The sequence below is a fragment of the Phoca vitulina genome, unplaced genomic scaffold (assembly GCF_004348235.1).
Source record: "Phoca vitulina isolate PV1807 unplaced genomic scaffold, GSC_HSeal_1.0 scaffold35, whole genome shotgun sequence".
In the NCBI taxonomy this organism is placed as follows: Eukaryota; Metazoa; Chordata; class Mammalia; order Carnivora; family Phocidae; genus Phoca; species Phoca vitulina.
In genome coordinates, this window is record NW_022589738.1 from 17,913,313 (window position 1) to 17,936,452 (window position 23,140).

Genomic DNA, 23,140 nt, shown 5'->3' on the forward strand with positions numbered 1-23,140 from the left:
AACACCACCCCCTCACTTCCCCGACATTTACGCCATGTGGAAATACAGTTCTAAGGGGCCAAATTTCCCAATGTTTCAAGAGGAGAAAAACACTGCAGCACTTATAGCCCTATGTGGGCCAAAGAGAACATACCAACGGGCCGGTGGGCACTCCTGCATTAGAAGAGGGGTCTGAGTCTGTCTTGCCCACTAGGCCGGCCCCGGCATCTTGCCCAGGGTCTAACACTAGTACACGATGTGCCCAGTACCTATCGCTTAAATGAGTATGTGAGAACCAAGTATCAGACTAGGCAGCAAATTGTAAGCCAACTTCTTTGTCTCTCCTCCTTTAGAGAAACACTGCGGTTTGGGGGAAGTAGATGGGGTAGCAGGTTCTAAGTAAAGGGGAAACCTATGTAGAAGTTACTCATAGAGTCACTATTAACAGCGCCAGGGTGACTGTATTTGCTCTCCACACCTCAATTCTTCAAATTCACTTATTATGCAGTTATGCACAATCTCAATCTAATCCTTTCCTTCCTCTTTTCCCTTCTCGCCCTCTTCAAAGATTTGGAGTTTTACCAAGAAAAACAAAATCATTATCACTAAGTCAACGGGGAGCGCCTTGCAATTCCCTATCAGGGTGGCAGGTGGCGCTACATCTATCTCCAGCCTCAAAGTGGCGAGGACCAGGGCTCTTTTGAGTCTCCACCCTTCAGAGCCCCCTGTCCTTGCCCGGAAAACTAGGAGGGACGTGTGCAGACTCATGGGGTTGCTAGGAACATGTCCTGAGCTCTTGTATCAAAATGTATTTCTGGGGTTTTTAGGATGGATCCCCAAGTCTCTGTTCTCAGTAGCTCTGGCTGGACTTTACAGAAAGTCAAGTGTGAGGTTTGAGGCATCAGTGAGTTCCACGATGTACCGGGGAAAAGTTTTACCTAAGGCATATCGCGTTCATCAGAATGAAACAACTCTTACAAAATAATGAGGAGATGGCTCCAGAAACGTAAGCACTGAAGTGAGACGCTTAATCAGGGCTTCAGGGCAAAGACCAAAGCGTCCCAGAAATGAGCAGATCCTAGGATTGCCAGGACTGAAGAAATTCCTGATCATCTTGCTAAGAGCATGCAAGACTTTGGCGATGGCACCACACCCAGCCTAGGAACATAGACCACTGCTCAGAGCAACAGAAAGTTTGGGCCACTGTTCAGGGGAAAGGAAAAAACCTGGGGCTGAAGAGGATGAGCAGAGGATGGGCAGAGGATGGGCTTCACTGGAAAAGTTCGTAGAGCATGTGACTTTTGATCTCAGGGTTGGGAGTTCAAGTCCCACATTGGATGTAGAGGCTAATTAAATAAACTTTTAAAAAAAAGTCGCTTTTGAAAATATCCCCTCCCCCCCAATAAAAGAAAGCAAGCCTGGTCTAGGTGGGTCAGGACTCACTAGTCACAACTAGGAACTTCGATGTAGCCCCACCTCAAACACACACAGCTACTCCCTTCATCTTCCGCTCACCAAAGACAAGTCCTGATCCCAGACCATGCCTGCTTTTGCACTTGGCCTCGAAGTATATTCAGATCTTCCCCCTGACCTTTAAAGAACACCAAAGGTAGTGCTGGAACAAGAAACACTTTTATCTATTTCTGCTGCCCTTTTAAAAAAAAAAGTACTTTTATTATGGAAATCCTTAAAAGCATGTACAAAAGTTGAGAGAACAGCATAATGAACTCCACATATCTTCAACTGGCTTCAAGGATTATCTTTGCCGATCTTGTTGGCCACCACTGATTTCCCTCCCTCATTCTAATAGTTAACAAAATTGGTATTAGAGGGCAAGGGCCCCACTCAGAGCCACCCTGTTAGAAGCAGATAAAAGGTTAGAACTCAGGCCAAGTTTCTAAAAAATTGTAAAAGGTTCTTTGAGAGATTAAAACCGAGGACAAACAAAGAAAAGAATGGACCCTGAGTAAAAATCACTTACGATCCTTTTAAGTAGATTCTGTCTCCCTCAGGAACTTAAAAAAAAAAAATCAAAAATCAGTAGGAAAACTTATAGAAGTTATATCATATATATATATATATATAAATATATAAAATTATACAACATGTAAGTCTTTTCAGGCCAAGGAGTGTATTTTTTAAATATTGTGGGTATTTTTTAAGATTTATTTATTTATTTGAAAGAGAGAGAGAGACTCAGAGTGGTGGGGGGAGGAGGAAGAGGGAGAGAGAGAATCTCAAGCAGACTCCCTGCTGAGCGAGGAGCCAGACCCAGGGCTTAGACCCAGGGCTTAGACCCAGGGCTTAACGTGGGGCTTGATCTCACCACCCTGAGATCATGACCTGAGCTGAAATCAAGAGTCAGACATTCAACCGACTGAGCCACCCAGGCGCCCCTAAATATTGTTTTAAATAATGAAGTTGTTTTGTATTTTTCTGTGGAATTTAAATTGCTAGCAGGCGAAAGGTTAATATTCAGTGAACCACGACAAAAGCCTATGTGTCCATGTTCAGTGATTTTTTTAAAAAGGTAAAAGGGGGGGGAGATCTCTATTTTTTCAAATGGACAGTTAATGTCTAGAACTGAGAAAACCGTTTTATTTGTGTGTTATTTTATACCCATATACACCTTTGTTTGGGTAGAGAGAGCGATGTAATCTTTTTACAATATAATTTTAAGAGGGTAGAGATCATTTCCTTTTCAAGTAATTAAGCACACTTCCTAAATAAAACTAAGCAGCAGACATGTGCTCTTCTCCCAGGACACAATAAAAGGTTTTATTGTATAAAAGCAACAGACTAGAATGTTCTATTTGCTGTTCCCTCCATCTGCCCTTTCAGTTTGGGCTAAATCCTATCCCTCCCCTCTCTCTACTGCATCCCCAGTGCCTAAAGAACTCCCACTTGCTAGGTGCTCAAAAAGATTTCCTGACACGCACAATGCACCCCTGGGAGGGCCGGTCTATTTGACACTTCCCATTCTTCACAAACTTTCCTTTCCTCAGCCTTCCAGCTTTCTTCTCTTGCCTCAGTTCCATTCTATCTCTTCATTGATTTTAGCGTTCTGACATTTAAAACAGCGGTAAGTGTTCCAAAATGTCTAAGAATGATGGATTGCACCAGATACTATGGGTACATTACCTCTTACAAATCTATGACCACTTGGAATGCTGAAGAAAGGAACCTGTTTGGATGGCAGATGGGAGCCCGGGACCTCTAAACTGCTGAGGTCTTGCAACTCAATCTCTGAGTCTCCCGGCACAAGCTAAACATTTAAAAAATAGAACTTTGGGGCACCTGGCTGGCTCAGTCTGAAGAGCAGGCGACTCCTGATCTCGGGCCGTGAGTTCGAGTCCCAAATTGGGTGTAGAGATTACTAAAAGTAAGTAAATAAACAAACTTCAAAAAAATTCTTTTAAATAGAACTTAAGTGTTTTCTTAACAAGAACCACATATTGATGCCACTTGATGCTAACAAAGCCAGATTCTTACAATGCATTGTATTCTGGCTTTGTGACCCTACTATTTCTTATGCTTAGTACCGACCTAAGCAATGCTAACACCATCCAGCACTCCTGACTGGTTGATGGTATCTAAGTCTCAGGGGCAATCTAATAGCAGGCTCCAATACCCAGGACAAAAGAATACTTCACACTGAATGGCCACCGGCTAATTATTACCTCTATGGTGGAGCGAGCAAGTAGAAGTAGAAACCATAATTATACTATGGGAAATGGGGGCTGGAGAAAAGAAGTGTATCCTGAAAATGAAAACCTAAAGAATAATGGAGCCCAGAAATCACAAGCAAATCCTTTTGTTAGTAAGCTGGAGTTTCTACTCCATGAGCGGTCTAGAAATAATCCTTACAGCTATTTGCTAAGATGGAGGAATCCAGCTAAAATGTCTTCCATACATCTCCGTTGAGGAAGGGAGGACATTGGCTTTCACTGCTATTGTGTGTTAATTTTAAGTCATGGTTGCTCAACATCTGCACTGTTGACATTCGGGACTAGATCATTTGTTGTTGGGGGGGGGGCTGTCCTGTGCATCGTAGGATGTTTAGCAGCATTCCTGGTTTCCACCACCCATTAGATGCCAACAGCATCTCCACAACCCCCCCACTCACAGCTCCATATACTACCAAATGTCCACTGGCGGCAAAGTCATCTTCAGTTGAGAACCATTGGTTTTAAGTTCTCCAAACACACCCATCTCTGCAGCCTCTCCTTCTCATCATCCTCCCACCCAACCAAAGCCACACTGATCAACCTGTTTATGAATTTTCTTTCCAATCTGTAAATTGACTTCAAGAAACCATAAGGAGAAGGGGTGACCTGCTTCCGGGAGTGCAAAGGAGAGGCACTCAAGAAATGTGGGTGGGGGGCGCCTGTGTGGCTCAGTCGGTTGAGTGTCTGCCTTCGGCTCAGGTCATGATCCCGGGATCCTGGGATCGAGCCCCATGTCCTCATCTGGCTCCCTGCTCAGTGGGGAGTCTGCTTCTCCCTTTCCCTCTGCCCCTCCCCCTGCTCGTGTTCCCTCCCTCCTTCTCTCTCTCTCTCTAATAAATAAATAAAATCTTAAAAAAAAGAATATGTAATGGAAGTCAGAATTTAAAAAAAAAAAAGAAATGTGGGTGGGTTCCCACTTTTTCTTTCTGCTGAAGAAGTCACAGCTCCTCAAGCAGATACCTGTCTCTTCCAGGAATCTGATTTTGAAGGTAAATGCACATATTTTGAATATGGCAATTACGTTCAAAATACTAGAACTGAAGATCGTGATTTCTTCTATCTTTTCTTTCTGTAGGAGGAATGCAAGTCTTTAATTTTTTAGGAAGAAGCCAGGAACCAAATAAATACTTAGCACTTTAAAGGAAATGCTTTATACACTTCAGTGAATTCTTGCCAGGAGGCATGGTCTTAAAAACACAGCACTTTGAACAGAGATGTCTGACAATAACAGCCTACAGTACTTACAGCCTCCCACCCATGTTTCTATGGTGATACTTGAACTCAAATGGTTCGAGTAATCTAAAAGAAAAGCCCTTTCCTCATTCCATAAAGCATATTTTCTCATTTGCTGGGGGGGTGGGGAGGGAGGACAGATTCATACTTCATACTTTTTAGTAATAAATTTTTTGTTCAAAATTAAGAAATTAAAAATGTGCACATGAGCCCTTCTCAAACCTTCACGCGAACAGAGGATAGAAATCCCGGACTGATTTTCTGAGACTCGTTTATCATTTTACAGTCAAGAAATACTAGGCATTGTTCAAGGAGAGGCAGAGCTTAAGCATGCCACAGAGTTGAAAACTCATCAGCAAAATATTAATCACAGCTGAAACCTGACATACACTCTCCCGAGTTCCTTAGGTACAATACATTCCAGTGATTAAAAATACATTCCATTTCCTCTAAGTGCACATTCAATCTGTCAAACTGGATGACAACAGCATAAAGCTGCTGAAATTCTGAAACCCAACCTGCTACACATCCTGAACAGCCCCTTCTACAAAGGAAAGTTACGAGAAATGTATGCAGACTTCTCAGATATGGACACGTCTTAAAATTCCCTGAGAAGGACGTCAAAATGACTCCCTCGCAAACTGCTGAACAGGAACAGCATTTCGGACTCTCCATCTAATTCTCAATTTCCATGTTTGTTGCAAAGGGTACTCAAATGAAATTTCTCCTTGGGCTCCTAAGGATCGGAAGGGGTTTAAGATCCCTCCAGCAGACACAGGCGTAAGCCCTTGAAAACCGTGGGTTGTATCTTTAAAAGGTGTCAAAGGAAAAGCAGATGAAATGCTGTAATCCCCGCCCACTGTCACTTAAGAGCTAACAGCCCACGCACTCTGCACGCCCAGCCAGCATCCTGCATCCACCCTTTCTTTCAAACCCACTGCATTAGACCATGGAAACTCAGGATGTGTGGCCACAGCGGCCCCTGCTCTGGCTCCAGCTGGCCCACCACGCAGCGTGGCCGTGACCTTAGTCACACTTCCCCCTGACATCCTGTGAGTGGGCTCAAGCTGGAGCCAGACCTTCCCACCGTGCTGCCCGCCCTGCTCCTGGAAATTACAACCCCCCCCCCCCCTAAAAAATTCCATTCCCCTCCCCCCCCAACAGACTTTCCCCCCCCCCCCCCCCGCCCCTCCTGAACAACAGGTCTTTGAATACCATTCACCACCCTGGTGACACCTTTAACCATTTAGCTAAAGGGGAGGTACGTGGATTTTCATGGAAGCTGGCTCTCTCATTCTCACGAAACTCTTTTAAAGTCTTGTCCCAATAATCCCTCCTCCAGGAATTATAAGCACATACAACCTGTAGAATCTTTTTTTTTTAATTTTAAAGATTTTATTTATTTATTTGACAGAGAGAGACACAGCGATAGAGGGAATACAAGCAGGGGGAGTGGGAGAGGGAGAAGCAGGCTTCCCGCCGAGCAGGGAGCCCGATGCGGGGCTCGATCCCAGGACCCTGAGATCATGACCTCAGCTGAAGGCAGACACTTAACAACTGAGCCACCCAGGCGCCCCCAACCTGTAGAATCTAACACAGGGTACGGAAAAATGTGCACAACAAAGCTGTCGTCGTTGAAGAAATACTTCTTCCCTTACTAGAGAGGGTGCCTGTTGGGATTCAGATTTCCATAAGCCTTCTCTTCACGGTCCTTTTCTAGTTGGACCAGAAGGGTTTCAGAAATCTTTTGAGTTGCATGTATTAACGCTTGTCTTTGAAAAAGATCTTTCATTTAAATAAACAGGGTCATGAGAAAAATACTCCCCATTTACTTTTAGTCGTAGAGTCAAGAAAGAAGCAATTTTTTTGTTTCATCAGATGACTGGCAGTATTGATCCTGCCTTCCTCCTAAAAGATGCATGGGGGGTCCTAAGGATGGTTTCTCAAGCAAAGATGTCAAGCTGGGTAGAGTGACATTAAGAAGGCAGTTAATGCAGGCGCCTGGGTGGCTCAATCCGATAAGCGTCTGCCTTCGGCTCAGGTCATGGTCCCAGGGTCCTGGGATCGAGCCCCGCATCGGGCTCCCTGCTCAGCGGGGCGTCTGCATCTGCTTCTTCCTCTCCCTCTGCCTCTCCCCGCCGTAGTGCAAATAAACAAAATCTTTTTTAAAAAGGCAGTTAATGTATTCATTGTTTAGCCTCATACTATTCTACACATTCAAAAATGGACATAGAGGTTCAGGTTCTACATAAAATAGAGTGAGCACCCTCCACCCTGTTTTTCCCAGTGAACAAGACTATAAAACCTGGAGAGACTGCACAGAGCAGCGATTTGAGGATTCTGAAAAGTAAATAGTAGCAGGCAGATTAGGAAAGACAGGAATTCAAAATACCACCAACCTGCCAGTGAGTCTACCATGACTTTCTCCTCCAACATGCCCCAAGCCTGAGAGAGCTGACAGAGAGCAAGCCTGGAGATGCCCTGTAGCTCTGGCTCAGGGAGCAGGAAAGAACTCATGATGCTCAGAGAGTAGGGGAAATCCCCCACTTCTTTTCCTTTGCTCTGTTCTCTCGGGTCACAACCCCCAAGTGGCAATGGCAGCCTGCAGCAGCGGGAGCCTTGCAGGACCCAGAACTCTGAGGGACAAGAGCCTTCCTCTGGGTTCAGCAGAGCAGTGGCTACAAGAAGATGGGGTAAAACCATGCCAGTTTTTATTCTCTGTCCTCCTGTCACTTGAGGCCAGGGACACTTCCACAGCCGTGGAAGTACGTGGCAGAGTAATGAAATCCCATGCTAAATGACCAAAGGAAGCCCCATGGAACTGGAAAGTACTGAAAAAATTATATAGAGGGAGAAGCTCAGGAAAGGCACCATATAAATTGTTTATAAACTCCCGGGCTCACCCACAAGCTTGGCATGCATGGATCTCACCCTCAACAGCCTACCTGAGACTATGAGAACATTCTAGAATGGCCTATGCCCCAGACGGGTCACTGCGGGGCGTACCCACCCGACACATCCAAATGGCGCTGACAAGGCATAGCCAACTGAAATGACATTGGGACCACAGCTCACAGAAGGTTGGGTTAGAACTCGATCTCTGAACATAACCAAATCGACTGCCTGCGACAACAAAAATATCAAATTCTCCATGGGATTTAAACAAGATCCAGAGCCTCATAACATAACATTCAAAATGGCCTGGATACAATCCAGAATTACTCAGCATGGGAAAAGACAATCAACAGATGCCAATGCTGAGATGACACAGATGCTTGAACTATCTGACAAAGACTTTAAAGCAGCTATTACAGAACTGTTCCAGCAACCAATCATAAGCCATCGTGAAAGCAATGGAAAAACAGAAGTCTGAGCAGAGATACAGAAGCTATAAAGAACTGCTGGAAATTCTAGAACTGAAAAAATAACTGAAATAAAATCTTCCTGGATGGGCTCAACACAGCATGGAGCGAAGAGTCCGCGAACTTGAAGACAGAGCCATAGAAATTAGCCAATGTGAACAACGAAGAGAAAAAAAGATTTAAAACAAAACAACAGAACCCCCGGGGGTTTGGGGGACAATAACAGAAGGTCTGCCATTTGTGTCACGGAAGTCCCAAAAAGAGAGCAAGAGTGCATTGCAGAAACAAAATGTAACAAACTAGTGGCTGAAGACTTGCTAAATTTCCCAAGAGACACAAATCTACAAATTCAAAAAGCAGAGTGACCCTCCCCCTAGGATGAACCCAAAGAAAAATGTGCTGAAAACTAGACACAAAACAATCCTGAAAGCAGGGAGAGAAAAAATGACATATTACCTCTAAGCACAAAAACTCAAATGGCCATGGATTCCTTACTAGAAACCATGGAAGAGAGAGAGAAGTGGCCTGATATATTTTAAGCCCTCCTCAGGAAAGAACTGCCAACACAGAATTCTATATCCAGCGAATAGATCTTTCAGGAATGAAGGCAAAATACTGACATTCTCAGATGAAGGAAAACTAAGATCACTTACTAGCAGCTGACTTCCTCTAAGATAATAGCTAAAGAAAGCTCTTTAGACAAAAGGGAAATGATACCACAAGGAAACACGGAACATCAGGAATTAAGAAAGAGCAGCAGAAATGGGAAACATCTGGGTAAATATAAAACACTATACTTCTCCTCTTGAGCTCTTTGTTGAAAGCAAAAATTAGAACATTGTCTATGGGGTTTTCAGTGTATGTCACTGTAACCATAAGATAAATGTAACAAGCAACAGTGGTAAGGTCTCCACAGTTCACTTAAAGTGGTAAAATGCTGATTCCAAATCCCCTGTAAAGTATGTACGTTGTAATCCTTAGAGCAGGCACACATACACAATAAAAGATACAAGGAGACACACAGATCAATTAAAAATCAAACACTAGGAAATATTCACATAATTCAAAAGGCAGAACACAGAAAACAGGAATGAAAATCACTAATAAAATGGTAGGCATAAATCCAAGCATATCAATAATTATAGTCAACTAAAATGGTCTAAACAGGACAGAGACTGTGAGAATGAATAAAAAAATAGGAACCAACTAGATCTTAACAAAAACTCACTTGAGGGGCGCCTGGGTGGCTCAGTCAGTTAAGCATCTGCCTTCTGTTCAGGTCATCAGGCTCCTTGCTCAGCAGGGAGTCTGCTTCTCCCTCTCCCTCTCCCCCTCCCCCCTGCTTGCGCTCTCGAGCTCTCTCCCTCAAATAAATAAAATCTTTGAAAAAAACTCACTTGAAATATAGTATTAGTAGGTAGGTTAAAAGTAAAAGAAGGGGAAAGGTATAACATGCAAACAACCATTCCAAAGAAAGCTGGAGTTGGGGTGGGGGGGGGGAGGCCACCTGGCTGGTTCAGTCAGTGGGGCGTGCAACTTGGGGTTGTGGGTTTGAGCCCCAGGCTGGGTGTAGAGATTACTTAAAAAACATAAAAATCTCCTGGGGGGCCTGGGGGGCTCAGTCGTTAAGCGTCTGCCTTCGGCTCAGGTCATGATCCCAGGGTCCTGGGATCGAGCCCCGCATCGGGCTCCCTGCTCTGCGGGAAGCCTGCTTTCTCCCTCTCCGACTCCCCTGCTTGTGTTCCCTCTCTCGCTGTGTCTCTCTGTATCAAATAAATAAGTAAAATATTTTTAAAAAACATAAAAATCTTATATATATATATATATATATATATATAATAATATAAAATAAAATTGACTTCAAAACAAAGACAATTGCATTGCCAGGGACAAAGATATTACATAATGATAAAAGGGTCAATTTGATAAGACATGACAATCCTAAATACATTTGTACCCAGCAACAAACCTTCAAAATAAAGGAAGCCAAAACTGACAGAATTCAAAGGAGAAAGAGATAAATCTAAAGTCATAGTTGAAAGCTTTGACATTCCGCTCTCAGTAATATATAGCAATAACAAACAGAAAATACCACCAACCAATTAAATCGAGTATTTACAAAACAGTAACAAAAACAGAATATGTATTCTTTTAAAGTACTCATAAAACATTCACCAAGACTAACCGCACCCTGAAGTATAAAACTTAAACAAATTTAAAAGAATTGAAATAATACGAAGTATGTCTTCTGATCATAATGAAATTAAGCTAGAAATCAAAAGAGAACAAAAAGAGAAACAAAAAACAGAGAAAAGGGAAATTTCTAAATACTTGGAAATTATACAACATACTTCTAAATAACGTATGCGTCAAAAAAAGTCTCAAGTGAAAAAAGATTTTTGTATTGAACAAAATAAAAATGCAACATAACAAAATGTGTGTGATGCGGTTAAAAATGGTGCTTCGAGGGAAACATATATTAAATGTTTATATTAGAAAAAAAGAAGGGTCTCTAATCAATAATCTAAGTTTCCATCTGCATAAACTAGAAAATAAGCAGCAAAATACACCCAAAGCAAGAAGGTAGGGGAAATATTAAGGATAAGGGCAGAAATAAATGAAATTGAAAGTTAAAAAACAATAGGAAAAAAAAATCAATGAAAACAAAAGCTGGTTCTCTAACAATATCAAAATTATTAAGTCTCTAGCAAGACTGACAAAGAAAAAACTCATTTCTTAACTAATGAAAGAGGGGGTCCCACTGACATTAAAAGGATAGGGAAATAGAACAACTCTACACACATAAATTCAACAACTAATATTGCTTCCATCCTTTGAAGAATTTTTTTGGTCCATGTTCATGAGGATATTGGTCTGTGGGTTTGTCACTGTTGTAATTTGCTTTTTACCATCTTTGGTATCATTAATGCTGGCCTTGTGAAATAAACTGGCAAGTTTACCCTCTTGTTCTGAAAGACATGGTCTAAAACTGGTGTTATGTCTTCCTTAAATGCTTGTTAGAATTTACCGGCGAAACCTACTGGGACTGGAAATGTCTTTTCCAGAATTTTCTTTCTTAACCATGAATCCGGTTTTATTAATGATTATAGGACTACTGAGGTTATGGATTTCAACTCAGGTGGGTTTGGATAGGTTGCAGTTTTTTCAGGAATGGGTACAAGAGAGTCTTGTTGGATTGTCTGACTCTTCCTGGATCAGAGAAAAGACAATTTGATCCAGGATCTTTCAGACTGTCGCAGAGAGGTTTCCAATCTTCTTGGCAGTAATCAGATAGCAGTAGGGGGAGGTTATAGGGAGGCTCAGGGAAGGGTGCTGAGGGGCTAAATTGCAGACTCCTTGTTTCTGAGACTGGCCTGTCCCACACCGCCAGGCCAGTACAGTTAACTGCAGTCACCCAAATGCCTATCACCTGGCCAGGCTGGAATGTTGTTCCATGACGAGAGCTGGGAACCACAGGGGTAGAGGTGATACTGAGGGGTGGCAGGTAGGTATGGGAGGTGGGGTCAGGTCTAAGTGTAAAGCTGGCCAGGGAAGGCCACGGGGTCTCCCCACCCTCTGCACCAGAACAAGTACTCTCTGAACCACCTTCTGAGATTCTTCCCTCTTACATACAGCATATGCCCAGGGACAGGTTAAGCGCCAACATGGCTTCTACCCCACATATAATGCGCAGTCTTTTTAATTCTTTTATTATTATGAAGGGAAGGCAGCTGCTACAGAAAAAGTTTGGAAAACTCTGCCCTCAGATGTCCCAAAGGAGGTGACTCGGGTTCTGGCACGGGCTTCTTGAGAAGGCAGTGGGCCAGCCATTCCCAGCCCAAGGCAGGGCACTTCCATGGACTCAGCCTGGGTATGGAAACAAAGTCGTGGCATTCAACTGACTGGCTTCAATTCTTCCTCCATTTAGTCAGACACAAACCGAGACTCATAAAGCTGAGGGCGACCTCATGAATCTCCCTGCCCATGGCCTGATTTCACAAGATGAGGAGACTCTGTTCTAGACATGGGAAGTGACTGGCTCAAGGTCGTAGACTTGTTGAGGCAAAAATGGGACTGGAGGCCACGTTCCAAGGGTCCCAGCTCAGTGCTCTTTACACTACACATAAAAACAAGTGTTGACTGGACAGCTACTGTATTGTGAGGCAATATGATGACAGTTCCCGTTAGCATAGAATCTGACCTTCAGTAGGGAATATAGACATTAAACAATTACCCAGATAAACAGAAATGAGTGTGAAGTTACTAAGGAGAAATGCAGGGAGTGAGTGTAAATACATGGCCTTCAAAAGGCTTCTCAAGACACAACCCACCACCGCCAGCACTCGAGTCATAGTGGTCCCAGTGGAAAAATGTCACCTTGGTAAACTGAGGAATGATTATATGTGATCTTTTGGTAGTTAAATAAAATTTCCTGTTGGTGAAGTCTACAACCTAGGAAGTGCTTTAGTCCTATGACTATAACTGAGAAGCACGATCTCAGATAGGCACATGGAGAACGCCATATTAGTAGTAGACTAAGGAGTTAAGACAAAAAGGCAGACATTGAAAGAAATAATGATTCTAGCCCTGGGCATTTTGTTGAACCAAGATGAAGGAGCCATTGTGTGGTGACTCAAGCCAAGCATGACCCAGATACTGCAGGGGAAACAGCCCTGGAGCCACGAAGGCCCTGGAACAGGCTCCAGCAATCAGCATGACATACTCCAGAGAGCAGGAGTTCCCTGCTGAGTAAACCAGGTAGTTCTGCAGAGTAGGGACTGAATCTAGGATTCCGTGTTTCAAGACCCGACAGTGAAGAAAGGACAGAAAGAAACATGCACAGACAGACCTTCTAGCTTATCTCAGAATTTGATAAATATTAACACTTTTAATGGGAAACTTCTATAAACATTTGATCAAGTTATTCTTTTGGGAGAGGTTTCCCCTACAACTGGCCCTCTCCTGATGGAAGCATTTAAAGGGTCTCTAATTTCCCCCTATACTTTCAAGGCATAAATGCAATCACAAAGCCAGAGACCTGAGGTGAAAGTAGCTTTACAGATGTTAAATTCCCATGTGGGAGAGCTTGATAAAACAGACTGGAGTCTGATAATTCAATTGTAACAGGAGGTCAGGCTCTTTTCACCACAGCAATCAACAGAAGAACAAAAAAAGTAGGCATGTAATTCTATATGAAGCATAGAATGTTCTGGAAGAAAAAACAAAAGTCAAGTCACCTATGAGGTGGCTGAGATAACTACGAGAAGAGATGTTCCTAGAAGCTTCTAAACCACATTGCAAAGTTGGGCTAACTGACCACATACTTTGGGACAGAAAAACAGGAGTAACGTCAGAGACTGTCACCACAGTTCGTAGGAGGATTCAGACCACACCAGCACCAAACAGGTGTCTGACCACCTGCCGGGGCTCTCTTGTCAACTCAAAACCTCTGAAGGTGGTTATTTTGGTCAAAGGCATAGAATTTAAGGTTTTAAAACGTATTCAGAATGCACATTTATACCAGCCAACTCTGATGGGGCAGAAATCATTTATCATGATCACAGCAGGCTGTCTGAGTCTAAAGCAACAGCTATCTTAAAAGCTTAATGGAATCTCCCTCCTTAAAAATTATTAATAAGAGAATGATTTAGCTTGCATTTCCCCCAGACCCTCAGGAGCTGGCTAAGTAACCTCAAGAAGTACCCAATTAGTTCAGTAATTCTGTTGAGTCAATGGGAAATGACAACAATTAATCTTGGGCTCTTTGTTTCTACACCTTGAGAGTCAAGAAAGAACATGATGACGTATGCACAGATAAAGCTTCTAGTTTTATCTCAGGACTTGGTAAGAATAATACTTATTTTTCTATACATTCCCTGCTGTATCCGGAGCACCTAGCACAGAGCCTGACATACAGTGCAACTTCAAAAAAACTGTTTTTTAAATAAGCACACACAGTTTAATTATCAGTTAAAAACTCTGCAAAACCAGAAATATATGCCTTGAAAGATTACTATCTTATCATTCACACTGATATACAAGTAAGAAAGGGAATATCAAACCAAACATTTATTTCGTTATTTTTCTTAGAATGGTTTGGTGAAAACAGACAAACAGAACTAACAAATACCCTCTACAGTTTGCTAACTGTGTGATCTTGGGCATGTGACTTGAACGCCTCTCTTAAGTATCTATGACCTCGTATCTAAATAAGGCCAATAATCTCCTCCTCACAGTGTCGCACTACAGACTTAAATATGGTCAGACTTTTTAGAGCCTGGCATACAACAGGTGTTCAGCAAATGAAGACCCGTGAGAGTGTAGGGGGAAAAACTCCCATATTCTCCTTTGACCTCAAACATGGATTCCAACTAGAAGATTGTATTATCCATGTCACTTTCTGAGCTTCTTCCCAAAGAAAGGAGTCCTTTGCTCATTACAACAAGAATTCTCTCACCTGGTGGCAGATCAGAACCCCAGGGGAGCTTTCCAGGCAGGTGTCGTGCTCACTGTGACTCTCCGGTGGTGTGTGGGAGGAGGACAGGGCTGCCTGGTGGAGTCCTCCACCTGGCCCTGAGCCCCTGGGCCCTCCAGGAGCCCAGGTACATGGGGACAGAGGGACAGCAAAAAGGAAGCCATCAGGACACAGGGAGCGTGAGGCTTCAGAGGCAGGTGGAAGGGAGGCAAAGCACAGGGAGGCCCAGGGAAGGCTGGCCAGCCGATTAGGAGCACACGACCTCTTCCTCAGAGAAACATCTTTTTTTTAATTTTTTTTTTTTTAAAGTAATCTCTACACCCAGCGTGGGGCCCGAACTCACGACCCCGAGATCAAGAGTCGTGCGCTCCTCCGACTGAGCCAGCCAGGCGCCCTGAGGAGCATCCTTAATTTAACCAGTAAATGAAAGGCCGTTTGGAAATAGCTTCTACAAGCTGTGATTTGACAGAAACTTCGAGTGAATATACATCTAAGCTTTCCAAAAAAACAGATCTGAAATTGGCTGGTTAATCTGGCCTAAACCATAACATATGGATAGATCTAAATGCTACCGAAAGCCTCCATTTTAAAAGCAACATATGTATTTTTTCAATGTAAGTTTAACATATTTTTAAAAATCATAAGTGATGTAATCAGAAGGGCAAGACTCACCAAGCTGAGCAAAAGCATTTCTCTTCAAGAGGGTGCCAATCAAGTAGAAGCCGTTCTCATCTTTACCTTCTAGATGAGCCATATGCTACTTCAGTTCTCTGTGTAACTTCAAGGATGTCACGACCTTTCAGGACTCAGTTTCTCCACCTGTTTAAAAAAAGGAGGGATGGATCTAGCAAACTCTAAAACACTATGCCTCGCTTCTATAAACAGCAATCGTTTCTGTCTATGCCAAGTATTTAATTACTAAACATGCCTATCTTTCAATATGTGGCTCCTGAGAAGGGGAAAAGGGACCAGGGTTTTAAAAAATGACACAAATGAGTAAATGCAGGCTTAAAGGAAAACTTCCTAGACACCTGGTTCACCCCAAAACAGGACAGACCACATCCCTCCCTCCCCTTTCTTTGAATCAAACTTCCCTAACTCTGTTCCCCAGATGCCATAAACCTCTCTCCTATTAGCCAAGGCCTGTCTTAAGACAGAATACATCTTCTTACAGGCTGGAAACTCTTTTTGCCAAGTATGGAGTTGTTACAGACTCATAAAATGAGCACAGTATCAAGTCAATAGCTTACCAAGCACCCAGGGCTGCATGCTAATCTCAACACCCTCGCTTAGCCCACAGCTAGGAGTGCGAGGTGTTGACAAAAGAAAATCCAAGGTTTAAAGAGTGCTCTGATTTAGTATTGATGATGAAAGAACAGCATATCCTTCTGTGATACATACAAATGACAATCAAGTGAACATACCAGCAAAGGCCTCATTTTGTAACCCTGTCAAATAATAATGAAGGAAAAGTCATGAAAACAAATGCAGCCCAAACCAGGCCTATTTTAAAAGCATACAGGATTTAGGGGCGCCTGGGTGGCTCAGTCGTTAAGCGTCTGCCTTCGGCTCAGGTCGTGATCCCAGAGTCCTGAGATCGAGCCCTGCATCAGGCTCCCTGCTCCGCAGGAAGCCTGCTTCTCCCTCTCCCACTCCCCCTGCTTGTGTTTCCTCTCTCACTGTGTCTCTCTCTGTCGATTAAATAAATAAAATCTATAAAAGCATACAGCATTTAGAGTACATGAAGAAAAATGTATTTTTAATAAATTCCTATACAGAGAAAACCTGAGCATTCATTAAACACTGTACAGACTCTTTCATAGGCCTTCGACTTGGTATTACACGCTCTGCGAACCCAATGTAGCTATAGAATATCCAACACTGATTATGTACTAAGAACTGTACAGAAACAGAGAGACCACTCACCCACAGAATATAAGGACTCAAGCATATAACAGTGACCAACCTAGGGAACAGCGTAACAGCCTGTTTGTTACAACAGCCTTATTCTATAACTGCTTGAAGTATTCTTGATTTGCAGTGATAAAAGTCCATTTTTAAAAACCGAATAACTATTACTGTAGTCAAAAGTTAACAAAGCACCTACACTGGGAGTCAGTTAAAGAAAATCCATTCGGAATAAGTGGGTTTATACTAACTACTGTACAAAGTGTCTGCCAAGTGACACTTGATCTCTCAATATTTCTAAGGGGAGCATGAACCCTCCTTCGTCACTCCAACTAGCTTCCTCGGACCTTAACACTATGCATAAAATGTCTGACTTCCAGCATTTTAGGAAGTTCTCCTTAAAAAGCACAAAGAGGGGCGCCTGGGTGGCCTAGTCGGTAAAGCGTCCGACTCTTGATTTCAGACCAGACCCTGATCTCAGGGTCGTGAGTTCAAGCCACGCACAGGGCTCCAGCGTGGAGCCTACTTAAAAAAAAAAAAAGTACAAAGAAATGTTTACTTATTAACAACTGCAAGAAGAACCAATACAATTTTTCACACTGACTCTAAGAGAAAAAAATATGGAAAGGGAACCAAAATGTTATTAAAAATGCTTAATGACGGGGTGCCTGGCTGGCTCAGTCGATAGAGCACGTGACCCTTGATCTTGGGGTCATGAGTTTAAGCCCCACATTGGGGCTTATATTTATTAAGAAAATAAAAATAAAAACCGTGTGCACTTTAAGGAAAATGCTTAATGATAAACTCAAGCTGTCAAAATAAAATATGGAGGTACATGAAAAATAATCATAATCTTGCTAAACATTAACACAAAAATTATTTTTAATGTAAAAATTATTTAAGGCTCCAGTCTAGAATGAACATATAGATCTACAAATTTCTAGAAGCACGCAGCCAAATAGGCAAGTTCTTGATCTCTCCCATATCCTTCAGAATGTGGACACGTGGCTCTTAAGTTCAGTTCACAAGACAGAATACAACCGATCTAGTACGCTGTGTAAACGGCTTCATTTGGAAAAGCCTTCTTTCATTCACAGGCCTGACAAATGCTTGCTTCCTGTGTTCCAGAGGAAACCATATTTATAATAAGTAGTTTTTGTAAGATTTACTTTGCGTGCTTCTCATGTGATTAGACACTGGCAGGGCTGGCCCCCGTGTGGGTAGCAACCGAGGAACAGCAAAATGCTCACTTGCTCGAATGTTTGCAATCCTAAAATGGCAAGTCCTTGGCCTCAGTTATTACCTCTTCAAGGCTTTGGTTAAGTTTCAACTACTTTATCTGAAAGGAGTAATAGCTAACAGCTACATATATGAATAAATACTGCACACTAATTTATTTCTGTCAGCCAAGAGGTCACCAGGTGAGAAGAAACTGAAAGTGCCTCCCACCCCCACCCCCGTTGGGTTGCCTGGGGTCAAGGAAATGAGAGGAGGGTTCCTAATGGTAGGTAAGAAACCTGAAACACTGATTTCTCTGCTTCTCTAGGTTGCCTTAACAGCAGGCAATTCTGTTTTGTGTTTAACTCTCAAATAACTTGACCTGTGCACATACGGAAAGACAGGAATTAAAATGTACTGAGCAAGAAAACGTAGAAGGTCCAGTTACACAGTTCATGGAAAAACAACATCTTTGTCTTTCCCAGTCTAGTGAAGCATTCTGGGAAAGCAGACACTCTGGCTTCCCAAAGTCCCACAGCCTCTGCAAGCTTGACCGCTTTATGGGCAGACCACAGCTCAGAAGACCATTGGCGTCTTGGAATAACCCATCCTTCACTCAGGCCAACATCAACCTGATGATGAGTTTTCTGAATAAGCTAGTCTTCTGTTGGCCAAGGGAGGCCTTCCATTCCTCTTGTTTAGAAGGCAGTTTCATTTCAAATGGCACCTCTACACCAGAGTTGATCTGAGAAAGGTGGGTATGGGGCAGCACTAAAGGAAAATGTTATATCCTCTGTGGAAATTCTAGGCCTTTCCACTGCTTTCAGGTACACCAGAATTCACTGTGGTCATTAGATTCAGGGGATACTCACGCAGTGCAAAAGGCAGTATTCTGGGTAATGAAGCCACAAACCAATAAAATAAGCTTCACACTGTGTCCCTCAACTTGTCATTCTCATCTTTCCTACACAGCATCTTCTAACTTAATCATGATTCCTCAAACCATTATATTAATTTGAGAGCAAAATAACTGATGTTTAAGGACCAAAAAAAAAAAAATCACTTATATTTTTAAACTAACTTGTAATACAAGTATTTGTTTCTATATACAAAACAGCAAAAAGTTACTTTAAAACTCTTGAAATTGATAGTTCAAGTTATTGCTTCAAAAAACAAGATAAATATATATGAGACAAATATTTTGAGAGCATTTGAAAGCACTGAAGATACCAACTTTTGAGGAATAAAACATTTGATTTATTCAACAGTATAAAATTTTAGAAGAGTTGTCTTTCATTTTAAATTTGTTACTGTCATAATAAAAAATGTTGGTGAAATGAGGTTTACTTTTCAATTGCTGTGTAATCTGTGGTCCTTTTTTGTACCTTCCAATGCGCATGAAACTGCTGTTCAAGTGAAGGCAAAATATAAAACTCCCCTATGGCACCATTTTCTTTCAAGTAAAATGAGAAAATTGTCAAAGATTCGCTCCTGCCTCTCACTAATTTTCAGAACAAGTAAAACTTTCTAAAGCACTTGGCAAATATAAAAAGGGATTTTAAAAGATTTGGAGGGGTCTTTTTTAAAAAAAAAGAAAAAGGATGCCTGGCTGGCTCAGCTGGTACAGCATGCGACTTTTTTTTTTAAGATTTTTTTTATTTATTTATTTGACAGAGAGAGACAGCGAGAGAGGGAACACAAGCGGGGGAGTGGGAGAGGGAGAAGCAGGCTTCCCACCGAGCAGACAGCCGGATGCAGGGCTCGATCCCAGGACCCTGGGATCATGACCTGAGCCGAAGGCAGACGCTTAACGACTGAGCCACCCAGGCACCCCAGCATGCGACTCTTGATCTCAGGGTTGTGAGTTTGAGCCCCAGATTGGATGTAGAGATTACTTTAAAAATAAAATCTTTTTTTTTTTTAACTTTTTTTTTTTTTTAATTTTCATTTATTTATTTGACAGAGAGAGACACAGTGAGAGAGGGAACACAAGCAGGAGAGGGAGAGGGAGAAGCAGGTTCCCCACTGAGCAGGGAGCCCGATGCGGGGCTCGATCCCAGGACCCTGGGATCATGACCTGAGCTGAAGGCAGACGCTTAACGACTGAGCCACCCAGGCGCCCCTTAAAAATAAAATCTTTAAAAAAAAAGATTGGGGGGAGTGAAATGCCCCTTCCCCTGCTCATGCTCTCTCTCAAATAAATAAATAAAACCTTAAAAAATAACACTCTTTGAGAAAGAAAATCAATTGTTATAGGTTTTATGAAGAACCTGAATCTTCTAAGTGTTTAATGGAAAACACGCCACTAGTGAAATGGTTCCACTAGATGGCGCCCTATTTTTTTCAGTGACCAGAGACACCTCTTACCTACCCTCCATCATCACCTGATAGCAATTTTTCTTGAGCTTATTTTAAAGTGTCAGTGGGCACCATCTTTGTACAATGGATTCTATGACTTGACTCTCACTACATAAAATAATGTTTGCTTTATTTTCTTAAAATGTCTTCTTTCAGGATTCAAGCTTCATTAGCATTCCAGAATTTTAAGATCATGAATTCGGTCATTCAACACATTTCTTCAGCCCTTACTTTGTGCCACATGCTCTCTACAGTCTGAAGCAACCCATGCTCTTTAGTGGTGACCAATATTAAAGACTTCCCATCCTTGGGGCGCCTAGGTGGCTTAGTCAATTAAGCGTCCTGATTTCGACTGAGGTCATGATCTCAGGGATGTGAGATCGAGCCCTGCATAGGGCTCATGTGCTAGGTGGGGAGCCAGCTTGGGGTTCGCTCTCTCCTTCTCCCTCTGCCCCTTCCCCACTTTTTCTCTTAAAAACACACACACACACACACACACACACACACACACACAAACTTCCCATCCTCCTGCAAATAACTAGGAGTCTACCAGTTCCAGTATGGTTTGGCTTTTGCACTTCAATCTTATTTATCTGCAGCATTTCCTGGCCCATTCAATAACTTCCTTGCAAAACATTTCTGTCACCTGTGTTCCTTGCCACTGCTCTCTGCAGAGAAGCAGAGTTCCATTCCATTCTGAAGTTTGACTTTAGGAAAGATATTTCAAGCATCGCTAATGTGAATTTTTTTAAAAAGGATTAAACCCCTTTGGGGGTGCTTATATGTCAAAATGAAAACGAGTCATGCTGTTCACTAACTTATTTCCAAAGTTCTGAACTTAGATAAGATTGGAAAGCATTCGATCTCAGAATGTTACAGAATAAACATTTATAGTACTTCAGAACGAGCTGGAAATGGTGATTCTTCATAAAAGAGACAATACTTTTTAACACCTAGCCCCAGCCCAAACCAGAGGACATAAAAACAGGAGATGCTCTCAGTTTAGATTAAAGTGGCATGCAAAAGCCTGAGGCAACTCTTCAATCAAATGTCCATATAAATCCCTCTCTCTATTCGTTTCTCATTCTCATATAACCAACAAAATCTATAAAGGATAGAATACGATAACCAAATTGGATCTTACAAACTATTTCCTTGTAGAAACAATTCGTTCTAATTGTGAAAGCAAAATTTTTACATGAAATTTTCCTTAAAGACAAAACCAAGCTCTATAGTAGGTTTCTTCTGGTGCTCTAAAACTTCATATAAATTAACTACCGCTTTGGAGGGAATGGTACTTCGTGAGTCTGCTCTCAGCACCTCTAACTGAAAAATAAGCCTGCTAAATTTAAGACAAAATTACTTAAATTATCTCCAGCTTTACATGCAAGGATATGCTTTTTCATGTTGAAGAAATTAAACTGAGAGAAACTCATATGCTTTAATAAGAACTTCAATTCATTATTTCTAAACCATTAGATTTCTTTAAAAAAGCAAAACTGCTCATGAACTTGCCTATGGACTTGAATTTATTTAAATAAATAGCCTGTTCGATAAATTCTCAAAGACCTTCAGATAATACCTTCACCAAGGAAACTTGAAGTTTTGTCTTCCCTATTCATGCTGTTCAAATTCATGCGTTTTGAGATAATTTTCTTACTTATTTATCATACTAAAAGAGGAAAATACTTTTCCATATATAATTTATAATATATGTTTATATGTTATATATTATAATTTAAAATATATCTTATAAATTGTATATTATCTATATATACACATCTAAAATTTATGAGTGACCTAAGTGCCTGGAAGTCCCAAATACTGAAACAAAACAGAACAGAAAGAACAATGGAAGGGGCACCTGGTGGATTGGCTCAGTTAGTAGAGCATGAGACTCTTCATCTCCAGGTCATGAGTTCAAGCCCCACACTGGGTGTAGAGATTACTAATGATAAATAATTAAACTTTTTTAAAAAAGAAAAAACAATGGGAAAATAAACTCATTTAAAGATTTTAGCTAAAAATTGAATATGCAGTCATGTCCTAGGTTTACGGGAGTTTGAGATCTTTTTCAAGAAAAAATCCTATACAACATCATAATCCCCGAGACACTACCTAGATAAATCCATTTTTAATGTTATGATTCATGATTTTATTTCTTTGATCAACTAATAAGTGCCTACTACTATGTGCTAGGCACTGCGTTAGGTGGGTGTTGGTATTGTAATAATAACCCACATGGTCGCCTTGGCCTCAGGGATTTTAAGTCTAATGGGGACAAGAGACCAGTCAATAATCAGTATCAATAAAAATAAGACGGGGGGGGGGGAGGGGGAGCGCGCCTGGGTGGTTCAGTCACATTTGCCTTGGGCTCAGGTCATGATCCCAGAGTGAGTCCCTGTTCAGCGGGGAGCCTGCTTCTCCCTCTCACTCTGCCTCTGCCTCTGCCCCTCCCCCTGCTCGTGCTCTCTCCTCTCTCACTCACTCTCTCTCTCAAATAAATAAAATCTTTAAAAAAAATAAAAAATAATAAAAATACAACCTATCACATACCTGCGTGACAGGAAATGACAGCCAGTCCCCTTATCTGTCTCAGGGTCAAGTGGAATTAGGAAAAAGGAGTTTCAAGGAAAATGAACATTTAAAAACATTTTCAACAAGGATGAAAAAAAAAAAACCCCATTTTCTGGTTAACACTCTGGTAACTGGAAATCCCACAATGGACTTTCCCATCTTTGCACCTTTCAGTCAGTTGTATTGCTGCTCTATTTACATGCTATAATTTTCAACTTTAGAAATTGCGATTTTAAAAAATGTATAGTTATGAAAAGGATGGGTTGGTCAGTTCTTATATTTTTATACCACGATTAGAAACG

The 23,140-nt window shown here is 41.8% G+C and overlaps 1 long non-coding RNA gene across 3 annotated transcripts in view; it reads right to left on the bottom strand.

The window, feature by feature from the left end:
- Positions 1-23,140, bottom strand: part of LOC116646172 — a 102,092-nt gene that overhangs the window by 37,958 nt on the left and 40,994 nt on the right. For 2 of the 3 annotated variants that reach the window (XR_004302078.1, XR_004302077.1), the window contains exon 4: positions 15,450-15,596. This is a non-coding gene — a long non-coding RNA (uncharacterized LOC116646172). Of the gene's footprint in view, positions 1-10,674; positions 15,597-23,140 lie in introns of those variants that run through there. The other variant, XR_004302076.1, reaches the window with a different exon arrangement.